General features: G+C 33.3%; 1 protein-coding gene across 1 annotated transcript in view; it reads left to right on the forward strand.

Annotated features, from left to right (window-relative positions):
* Positions 1 to 12,176, forward strand: part of CDH18 (cadherin 18) — a 537,316-nt gene that overhangs the window by 152,174 nt on the left and 372,966 nt on the right. The window lies entirely within an intron of this gene.

Genomic DNA, 12,176 nt, shown 5'->3' on the forward strand with positions numbered 1-12,176 from the left:
TTTAATCACATTTTTCTTACCAGCTACACATGAATGCATAATTTGAAATAAATGAAAATATTAAATCTATTTTGCAATACTGGAAAAATGAAATAAATATTAAATAGAAAATGAAAAATAGCAATTTAAAAATAAATAATGAAAACTGACTGTGGTACTTCAGTACAAATATTTTCTTTTAAATACAAGTAGAATATCTCTATATTTTAAACTATGTGAGGAGTAGTACTTGGATGACTAGTTGAAATTTCTTATCAGATAATTACTGAGGTCAAACCTATGCTATATAAATAACAGCATGACTAAATAATTAAGATATTTTTAATATTAATATAATTGTAATATAAATAATACTTGAAAACATGCTTTTCACTTGCAATACTTCTATATTTTAGAACCTTTTTAACTTTGGCTGTTGCATTTTATAATGTATGTAAATATCTTTATTATTGTTAATTAAAAGATTAGATATCTAAGGATGTAACCTATGCATCTAACTCTGGAGGAAAAAAAAAAAAACACCTGAAAATATAATGCTCATTTATTCATTTGGGAAAAGAAGGGAGCGTCCACTGTTTTCTTACATATTCAATAGTATTGATCTTGACTCTTCTTTATGCAGTGAGAATGCCAGAATTTGGGAGAATGGAAATCTCACTGTTTCTGCAGTTCTTGTATTTATTGCTGAGCAGTCATGCAGCAATACTGCAACTCCAGAAAGGTTTGATTCACACCATGAGGAGATAATTTTACTGTATAGACAAAGGTAAATTGAGAGAGGTTTTCTTTGAAAACGCCATGAAGTCCACAAACTTGATTTATTTTGAACTACTGAAATAGCTGTAGTCTAACAGCAGATATTCCACTAGGAAAAATATTATAATCAAACTGTTATCTTTTTTTGGCTGTGTTCTAGAAAATTAGCAGAGATTGGTTGAATTCAGAAAGCAGTTCCCTAGATGTAAGATATTACTGTCTGAGTAAAGATGGAAAAAATCTTAAAGAAGTTACATCTGCTTCTTTATTCATTTCACATCAATTTTGACATGGTTTAGAAGTTCAGCTTTAGGTAATTCATCATTTCAGATGCTGTGATGTATCTTACTGTAATGAAAAGAAACATTTTAGACTGAAGCTTTCACTTCTGTTTTCTTCTACAGACCAATGATGATATCACGGGAAATAATCTCATCTTGCTGCTGCATTATATTTCCAGGAATGCTTGTGAGAACAAGCATTTGATATTGCTTTCTGTCTGTTGTCAGGAAAGAATAAAGTTCCTGTTATTAGCCAACGAATAGACTTTTCTTCCAATAGCGTGTAATAAGTGCATTCATGAAGGAGTCCAGAGTCTCAGCCTATCTCTTCATGCATGTTTGCTGTAAATTGGAATTTTTTTTATTGTTGGCACCACTTAGACATCCTATTTCAGTCTTTTCAGCACTGGCAAAATCGCATTTCTGTCTGTTTTTAGCCACACTAACAAATGCCATAAAGTTTGTTGAAAAAGAAATTGCATTTCCTTAGATTTCTCTGAATGTTTTCCCACATTGTATATTATAACAGCAAATAGAGAATCATCATCCATGCTGCAGGAACAAGGCAGTTCAGCAGCAGAAGGAGGCTATAATTTACTCTAAGGCAAAGAACAAAATTGTCTAGCAGTTGCCAGGCTTTTATCTTACAAGCACAACAAGAAGAGGAAAGCAAAGACGATTGTTTTTATTTTGGAATGTTTTGTGTATAATGCAACAAGAAAACCTGAGCCATTAGAATGAATTGTTAGAAATATAAATAATCTTGTGCTAGAGCTTAATAAAATCAGTAAAACTCTGATGTTGATTTAAGCTTTGGAATTCCCTACAAAGATAATTGATCAGATCTGAGGTTTTTGTTTAGTATAAACCCAGAGAACAAGGCTAGACAGTATAAAAAAAAAAAAGAGAGAGAGATAGTCCTTGTCCATGCTAACTGAAGAAGAGGTATCTGCTTTGTGTGGGGCTGGTATGAATAGTTTACAATCTATGCAGTGATAAAACAGTATCTTGATTTTATTATTTTTTTATTTTTATATATTTTCACTACCAAAATATTGGTGGCCATCTGTATGCAGAAGGCATTAATTTAATTAGCCCTGCAATTTGTGAACTGCACGTGTCTGGGCTTTGCCCTTGAAGAAGTAGCAATAAGTCCTCTCTCCATTTATGACATTGATCATGAAAAATTTGGTTACAGATTAAAGTTTAGACACTCTATTGCAAGGATTCTGTGATATAAATGGACAGAAGCCTTATTGCTGAAGATGATCAGTAAATACTAATTATGTTTACCATTATGGTTCTGAAATATCAGACCTTGCCTAGGCAACAACCTTAAATAGGCAAATGGTAACAGCTAGAAAATCCAAACAAGAAAGAAGAACTTTCAGTTTGATTCTATAAGAAGAGGAAGGGCAAAAAGAATCAACACGAGGAGACATTTACTGTTTTTGAAGACAGAGAATAAGAAGGTGTGGTTACAGAATGAAAAAAAAAAAGTAAATGAAAATGATTGTGAAAGTTATCTTATACTTTAATATTGCCCGAGAACCTATGTGGAAGATAAGAATGAGAAAAAACCCACAATAATAATAATTAAAAAATTAAAAGTAGTGATAGAAGGACCATAACTATGAGAGAAAAGGAAAGAGAGGGCAATCTCTAGTATATGACAATAAAGAAGACAATTGTGCTTCAGTGAGAAGAGAAAGTAGAACACAGAATAAAAAAAGTTGTACCTATGTGAAAAGAGGTACAAATTTATGTAGCCAAAGCCTTTTTCTTGAGGTGAATGTTAGCAGAACATAGCCAGAAATCAGATCTATGGATTATATTTGAGAGGTAGGCTGTGGGACACAGAGCTTTCATGTTGCTTCAAGACTGCAGACAAGGATAGTTCCACATTAACAATGCCTGTATATACTGTAGATCTGTGTATGTTTGTGTACCTAAATGTACATTTTTATGAACATGTGTTTGTTGCATGTGTATGGGAGTCATCTAGGGATCCAAATATGTTGCAGATGTTAATTGCAGCAGATGCTATGTGCTGTACGCATGTTCATTTGCCATGATTGTATTTCATTCATTTATGTAGCTACTCTCTTATGAGTTTTTAGTTTGGTTGCATTTTTAGAATAATGAGGGAAAGAAAACCTGAGTAGTTTAAGGTATTTTGTTGAAGAGACTCCTTGGTATGATGCTGATACAAAGAAACGGGCTAAAAGACCAAAGAGATGCTTCTAGACTCAGTTGTTTTTTAAATTCAGTCATAAGGCTCAACTGCTTTTTGCTGTCTGCTTTCTAACATAAAGCTAACAGAAATATAGGTATGATATTCTTACTCTTATTTTAAAAATTTAAACCAGTATATGTGCGTTAAACTTTTTAGTTTTAGTATAAGATGTATCATCTGGGCATAGGAATAGATCTTTTACAAAAAAATCAGTAAAAATCTGATGTCTATAATTATGAACAACTGTATGCTTGATGGAGCTCTCCTGAGTCCGAAAGTTCCTCTGTTAATTTCATTGGAAATTGTATAGTTTTTTAAAATATATATTCCTATCTACTATATATTGTCAGAAAATTTCCTTACTTTTCTATTTTTAGATCTTTACCTAGAAAGCTGCATTGGAAGCAATCCTTTTGTTTTGCATGCTAAGGAGAGTCAGAAAGGGAGCATAGTAGCATTCACTGAACATGGAATGCCGTAATAAGAAAATATATCCGCAAAGATTAATTTTGAGAATAGTGAAATATTTATTTGCCTCTTGGTTCTCTATTATAAGTTGAAATAGAGAAATAATTCAACCATGCAGGTATGTGACATACCTTTTACTTACTATCTTATTTATTTTACTTGGTTTTTCTGTTGTATTCGTCAATGCTGCTCAAATTCTCTGAAGCATACATTGCAAATGTGCAGTCTGAAAATAATTATTTTAATTAAAATATTCTTCCTCAATGTATAAATCATTTTCTGTATCATAGGTGTTGCAATGCATTTTTGAAATTTTGTGTTCTCTGATTCATTTGTGTAGGGTCATAGCTTTCTTTCAGCTTCGACATCTTAACTGTCCTAATAGGAGTATACCTCGATCTTCTCTTTCTTCATTTTTTTCTCTCTGCTTCTCCCTCTTTTTCTGAAGAATTCAGCTGGGACTGAAAGCTTTTTGATACAGTACAATTATATTGTTGGAACATAGTTTTCTGGTTCTTTTCTTTGTTCACCCTATAGAATCACTTGCAAATGTTGTACTTTTTCTTGGTGATTGAATGAATTTGTAGGAGAATATTTTGTCTGCATAAGGGTTGTTAAGTGTCGACCACAATAAAATTACCTTTGGATTCTGTACAGCAGTCAGTATGATTTCTGGCAATCTGTTGTTTCTACCTAGTTGCTTCTCACAGACTACATGTAGTCCACCATTAATACATTCTCATCTGAGTGTGTTTATGCATAGTGATGTTGGAAGTAATAAGCACTTTGTTTCATCGAGAATATGAATTAATAAATACGTAAACGGGTATAGATTTATGACTACACTTCAGAGTAATGTGTTACTTGATTCACACTGCAGCAAGATTTATTTGAATGTCACAGAGTACAGTGAATATATGTAATACCAAGGTCATTTTTGCTGTAATTAATAGGTTGGGATTTCTTCTGTACTGGAGTTTCAAATAACTTCAGTTCTTCTAATCAGGATTATTGAATATGGAATGGGTGTCCTTGAAACATGTAAATTATCCTATGAAATTCAGTCATGATGATATTAAGTATAGGCTGATATCTTCTTACCAGTGTGAATGTTCTCGTAGATAGCATTCATCTTGCAGATTTAGTGACTCTTTAGCAAGTAACACAGATTTCCCAGTGTTTTCTCATGTTACTAACATTGGTGAAGCCTTCTTGGTGGACTCGGTGGGAAAATTCTCACTGCTATCATTGAGTTAAATCCTTCAAAACCACAAGCCATCACTGTTCACAGGTAACTTCATTTTATCTCACCTTTACTAGTCTCCATGGTACAGATTTGCCAGGCATGCTTGTGCTGCACTTATTTTGTTACAGTGCTTTGTTTTGTCCTGACTGTAAAAGGTGTAGAAGCAGATCATCACTTTTTTTTCTAATAGGAATGACTATCTTAGATAATATCCTAAGTACCTTCATCTACAACTCTACCTTTAATTATAACAAATAATTTGAGTAAAAGTACAAAAGATCAAGGTTACTTTTCTTCTAGAGGATTTATTTCTCCTAGAGCTAGAAGAACAAAGTGACTCACATTATTTTTAACCATAAAGATTGTCTTGTTCTTTTGCATTTGTGAGGCTAAAGCACTGAAAGAGAGACCTTTAAAAAGTATGCAAATATTTCATTATTCAGTTTAAGCGAACCTCAAAGACCTACTGTGGCTATACAACAAATGACAATATGAAAGGAAAATCCTTCCTGAGATGGAGTGGTTCATTCTGCATAGTTCTGTTAATCACAGAAGAGAAACTTGTTGACTGCTAATCATGCTTCTGAATTTTGCTTCATGCTATTATTAGTCATCAGTTTTCAGCTGTTCATATGACTAGGGAACCATTACAAACCATTTCAGAATGAACTCTTACAATCTGATGAAGCTGTGACTGGAATAGTTTGAGTTTGGTTTGTGAATTCTACCAGAAAAACAACAACAAAAAACTTAATAAAGGAAAGATTAATGTTTAATTTAAATGTTTAGTAAACTTTGGATTGTGAATAGTTAAATAGGCTGCTTGATTATAGAAGATTTACAGCGAAGCTCTTGTGAACAGCTTCAGCATAGGTTATCATCTGGTCTGCTCATCATGCTTGTACCTCCTGGGGAAAATTTCCTGCTGTATGGTAATTCATAAATTAATTTAATTTCTGCTATCTCTTTCAGTTTTGGAGCAATTAAATAATTCAAGTCAGTCTAAGCAAATATATTATCACATCATTATCTTCCTATTCACAGGAGGTTCTGTCTGAACACAAGTATCTTAACTGTGATGGTGTAATGACACAGGTTGCTGGAGAGGCCATGGAGTCTCCTCCTTGGAGATCTTCGAAATGGCCCTGGAACAGGTTGCTCTGTGTGTCCTTCTTGAGTAAGGAGTTGGACAAGGGACCTCCACAGGTCTCTTTGCCACCTCAGTCATTCTGTGGTTCTGTGATACTGAAAATGCATAAAACAGGGAATTGTTTTTTTTATATTTGAATTATTTTGGTCTTTCAGTAGATGTTTGTGATACTTGTAACCATCTCTTCACAAGAAATTTCCTGATTCAGTATTTCCAGCCTGTTAGAATTATATTTCACTATCAAGATATTTGTAACAAAGCAATATTAAAAATAAATGCTTGGTTAGAGAGTAATAGAACTAACAGAATGCATATGGCAGCAAAGTTTGATTTATCTAATGGCAAAATCTTTTCCCAGGGAAATCTTACTGTATATAGAATCATAGAATCTCCAAGGCTGGAAAAGATCTACAAGATCACCCAGTCCAACCATCCGGCTATCACCAATAGTACTCACCAAACCATGTCTCTCAACACAACATCTAAACATTTCTTGAAAACCTCCAGTGTTGGTGACTCCACCACCTCCCTGGGCAGCCCATTCCAGCACCTGACCTCTCTTTCAGAAAAGTAGTATTTCCTAATGTCCAGCCTGAATCTCCCTTGGTGCACCTTGAGTCCATTCCCCCTTGTCCTGTCACTAGTTACAAGAGAGAAGAGGCCAACCCCCAGCTCGCTACAGCCTCCCTTCAGGTAGTTATAGAGAGCAATAAGGTCTCCCCTGAGCCTCCTCTTCTCCAGACTGAACAATCCCAGCTCCCTCAGCTGCTCCTCATAAGGCCTGTGCTCCAGACCCCTCACCAGCTTCGTTGTCCTCCTCTGAACACGCTCCAGGGCCTCAATGTCTTTCTTGCAGTGAGGGGCCCAAAACTGAACACAGTATGCAAAGTGTGACCTCACCAGTGCTGAGTACAGAGGGACAATTACTTCCCTACTCCTGCTAGCACAACATTTCTGATACAAGCATTTCTGATACAACACTATTTCTGATACAGTTTCTGATATTGTCTTGCTTTCTTCATTCTAAATAGTAACTTGTCCCCATCTAGCAGTGTGTTTGGAAGTCTCACTTTTTTCAGGAGGTTTGTTGTATTAACTGTCCCACTCTGAACTTATAATGATGGCTGCATTTCATGAGGGGCATTTGTAGTCACTGTTACTTCCATGGGCACAGGAATAGAATCCTGTAGATGTGAAATTGAGACTGTAACTTCCTTGGTTATGAAGATATAGCAGAATCTCAGTAATATTGTATCCCTTTATAAGGCGGGAAGTTTGGGTTACAAGAAACTCGAGAACTTCTCCATGTTATATATTCACTCAACTCAGTTTATCCATGCATCATATTCAGCAGTAGGATAGCTTAGACATAGCTTGGCATCCAGACAGTCATATAGATGAAACACATTAAAGGAAGCATGTGAGTATTTGAATTTATTAGCAATAAATTGTTAGTTCCAGCTTGGCATTGTAGCATCAGAATAAGCCCTCATCCGTGGAGATGTGAGACACACTAGGGGAACATGTATCATCTTGTCACTTTTGCAAAGAGACTCACTACTAGTGCTGTATTCAAAGTAAAAAAATCTTGTAGAAGTAGTGTAAGTGCGAGGATCTGTGTCATCTTCATTTTGGATGAAAAGTTTTCTTGAATTTTGAACGCAGTGCTAATATGAACTTGAAGGTCAAATAACACTGGATCACGTTGAAAGTCTCTACTCAGTGAATAACAGTAATGTGTAATACAAATCATGATTCCAAAGACGAATTTGTATTGAATGAAGCTGTAATAAAATGAGACTCTTAACCTAAATAAAGCTAGAACTTCTGCTATGGATGGTTACAGCTGTAGGGACTACTGATTAATGTCTTGGAATATCAACCTGGCTGATCACCTGAGGTAAGAATGTATCATTAGAGTGAAGCTTACTTGGAGCAGAAGCAATCAAGCATCAAAACTGTATATTAAGATTCATTAATTTGGACTACTTATGATTATCAAAGTAATTGTTCCAGAGAACAGTGACCAGGAAGTTATTGTCTTGACCAGGTCAGAAAATTGAGACCTTGCACAGAACAGACACTAACATTTTTATTTCGCAACCAAAGCCTGAGTTTCTGACAATGGCGTGGATAAGATTAAGAGGAGTATAATGTTCTGAAAATTTGGTCTAGGAAAATTACAAGCCCCAAATTTACCCAGGTCTCTTTGTACCACTCCTTCTTTTAATTCATTTGACTCTTTTGTGTCCTTTTCCCTATCTTCCCATAATTATTTTTTTTTCTTTTAAATATATTTATCTAATTTTGTTGCTTAACATGAAGACAAGGTTGTTTTCTTAGGTGTGTTGGCATTACATTTTCTACTACTTAGAATAATTCTAAGTGAATTGTTTTCATGATTTCAATGACTTGATAATTTTGTTATGTTAGTAATACATAACCCAAAATAATATTTTTCATAAATCTTGTAGGGAAAGAGCAAGTAACCACCTGAAAATCAGTCATGTAGATCTGAATGTTGACAAAAAAAAAATAAATATGTAAACAAAAATGAATATTAAGATAATATACTACCAAACCTAAAAGAAACAATGTAAATAAAAATTATTATTTTAGACGCAGAACTAGATTGTGTTCAAATCAATTTTAGTATATCAGGCTATCAAATTTTAAGGACTTCATTATATATGGAGAATTTGCTGATTAAAATTGTCTGATAAACTCCATGCATAGCATTCTTAATCCAAAATAAAAGTAGATTTTTCTTTTAATCTTAGCTGATTTTGATGACACTGTACATTTGCATATAAAATGATCCAGTTGCAGAAAACAAACTAGATGGTAAATAGAGAAGTAGCAAAAATATCATTCAGCATTGTGTTGTTTTTAATCACAGTTAAGTAGTTCGTCCAGCTAGGTAAAATATGTAAGTTGGAACGGGTATTAAGTGTTAATAATCTACCTGATTTACTCAACATTTGAAGTCAGTCATGACTTTAAATAGAGGATGTTCTGAATTTCAGTGATGTAACAGAAACACTGAGGAGAATATTTAATTTAAAAAAGTATTATAGAATTTACTCATGCTTTCTGGAAAGTACATAGATGACAATTACAGCATAGAATATCAACTAGATTTAGCTTCTTCAGATATACAGATGCGGAATACTCTTGTGTATGAATTCTTTGTAGTAATTAAGGCAGAGCAAATATATGCATAAATATGCAAAATTTTAAAAAGAAAAGTTAAAAAAAGAGCAAGCAAAACAAAACATCTAATAAGTATGTTTTTATGAATTTGAAGCAGATGCCTTTTTCCCATGAACTGGGAGGCAAGAAGAACAGACCTTTCCTATCTGTCTTCTCTTCACTGTTCAGCAGCTTATGTAACTGCCAAGCTTGTTTTTGTTCATCTTTCTTCCAAAGAACAAAGGTTTTTTCAGTGTCTCTTTAAGTAAGCATTTTAGTTTGTTCATAATCCTTTTAACACCTTATCTAAACTTCGCTGATTGCAACTTTCAGTAAGGCCAGATTGAGTAGAGCCCTGGACAGCCTGATCTAGTGGATAGCAACCCTGTCCATGGTAAGGGCACTGGAACTACATGACTTTTAAGCCCCTTTGTATTTTAAGATATTTTTGACTCTACGATAATTATCAGTTCTTTTTGATATGGGCAAATCCTTGAGTTTTCTATCTCTTTCCATTTTCTGTGCATATTAGTTGCAAAACAAGCAGGACCTTTAAGGAACTACTTACTCCCAAATTTACCGAAGTCAATTTCTTTGTGGCATATTTCAAATTTTACTTTCAAAAAATCGTTTTTTCAGATTCAAATGTGTAAGAACAACAAAAAACTGTGAAGCTCAGTAATAAAGTTGTCTGCAAATTTGTTGTTCTGGTCATTACAGTTATACAAAGGACTCGTTCACTTTATACTTTTAAAAACTTTTGTTCAAATGTAAATTAGGAGTTAATGACTGCATGTTGAAAAGGAACTAAATAAAATTCATCATTTGACAGTTAAATCTTGTGTGAAAAAGCAAACTGGCACTGTTTAATGATAGGAACACTTAATATGGAATTCAGTTTACTAAATATGTCAGCAATTTTTTTCTTTTTTAAATCTGGTAAATAAGTTCGAGGAAGGATAGTATTCCTGATGTTTCGTTCATGTTTTTTTTTTTTTTTTAACTTTTTTTTTTTTCTTTCCTCAACAAGACTTCTGTTTAGTGTAATTATTTCAAAATCTGTAGGATTTCAGTGGAGTGTATCATTCTCCAAGATGTACAGCACGGATTTCTACCAACCTTTGTCCACCTGTATCTAATAAATATTCATATATTCAGAATTCTATCTTCATATTTTCAAGTTCCACTGGTCCCATATTTCAATGATAAGAACAGTAAAAAAAGCATTAAGTGTAACTGGAAGATTTTTTTTTTATTTTTTATTTTTACTGCATACCTTGAACAGATTATTGTATTGGAGTTAGATTATTCACAAAATTTCTTACTGTAAGTAGAAAACTACATTAAGATCATGTTTGGAGTCTTGCTTTGTTAGAAAGATGCTTTGATCATCTTGAGTGTGGCGCACATTAACTTTCAGAATGTTGATTTTTTCCAGAATTAAGGACTTTTCAGGACTTGTAGCTTTTAGATTTTTTAAATAACTCCTGACTTGTTGTGACCTCAGTTAGGATACAAAATTGTATTAACAAATGTAGAAGTAACACAAACGGAAAAAACAAAGCTGAATTGCACCGAAGTATTAAAAATAAAAGCTGTGATTATTACACCATTTTAATGAATATTGTATGCAGTGCTAACTGTTGTTTTGGAAGCTTCCTACTGGTTATTGTCACTTCATCAGGCAGAATGCAAGATTCTCACAGTATGATGCTTCATTATTTTGAGAAATGTCAATAATGCAAATCATGATTGTTTGTAAGCTGGCAAATCCAAATTATTATCATTTAATTGAAATCCTAGATATTTTCTGCATCTGTTCAGAATGAGAAACTCATGTTTCATGATTTGTCTAAGGTATGATATTTCTAAATAATAATTCTGGAATCCACCTGATATTTTTTTTCTTGGAGACAGACTAAATAATATTCTTTGCATTAAAAATTATTAATTGACAAAAAGATTTGCATAATGACACAGAATCAAGCACACTGCAATCAGCAATAAGGATTTATTCTTTTTTGTTTGCTGTTTTTTTTCAACACTCTTCAGAGTTGTTACAGCTATAAATGTAACTACTGTAAATCTGAATTTAAGATTACTACCTTTTCTACAAATAAATGATAAAGAAGTTGCACTGTGACACCGAGCATTTGCAGTTTCTCAGGTTTTTGTTTTTGTTTGTATTGGTTTTTTTCCTTTTTATTCCTTGTATTGAATATTTTGAATTTAAGCATGCTGGGAGATTGATGAAGTGATCTTTATTTTTTCTTCCTCTTGGAAAAACCATTGACTATGAGTAGGTTCAAAATATGAAGGTGATAGATATGTATTTTTTGATTCTTAGCAACTTTCTGATACTTCAATTTTTATTTTTCTTTTTATTTTTTAAAAATTAACAGTGAATTCCTGTCTTTCTCTTGTAAAATAAGTGCATTCTCATTCTTTTCATAGAAGAAAAAAAAGTTATCTTGCTAGGCTCTGCTACCTTCTCAAATGTGAAAAAAATACTTGGATTGCCAATAGTATATTAACAGCTGTTGTCTCTGAATTTTGTTGTGTGCTTAATAGAGGCTAGCACTGCAGTATTACTCCTGCTAGCCAATTCTGGTTTGCTGATAAACTAGAGCATTGCATGTTTCTCCAAGACAGCAATCCAGAGAAAGGCTTTATCTGTGATTCTGGGGTTTCAGGCTTCAGTTTTGATAAACTTAATTTAAAATGGAAAATAATATAAAATAAATATTTAATTTGACTTGAATGAAAAATTTTCAATCTAAAATTAATATTTTTATTTTGTTAGGTTATGGACGAGAAATAGTCCTTGTCAGCGTGAAGTTTATTCAA

This window comes from Numida meleagris, chromosome 2 (genome assembly GCF_002078875.1).
Source record: "Numida meleagris isolate 19003 breed g44 Domestic line chromosome 2, NumMel1.0, whole genome shotgun sequence".
NCBI classification, from domain to species: Eukaryota; Metazoa; Chordata; class Aves; order Galliformes; family Numididae; genus Numida; species Numida meleagris.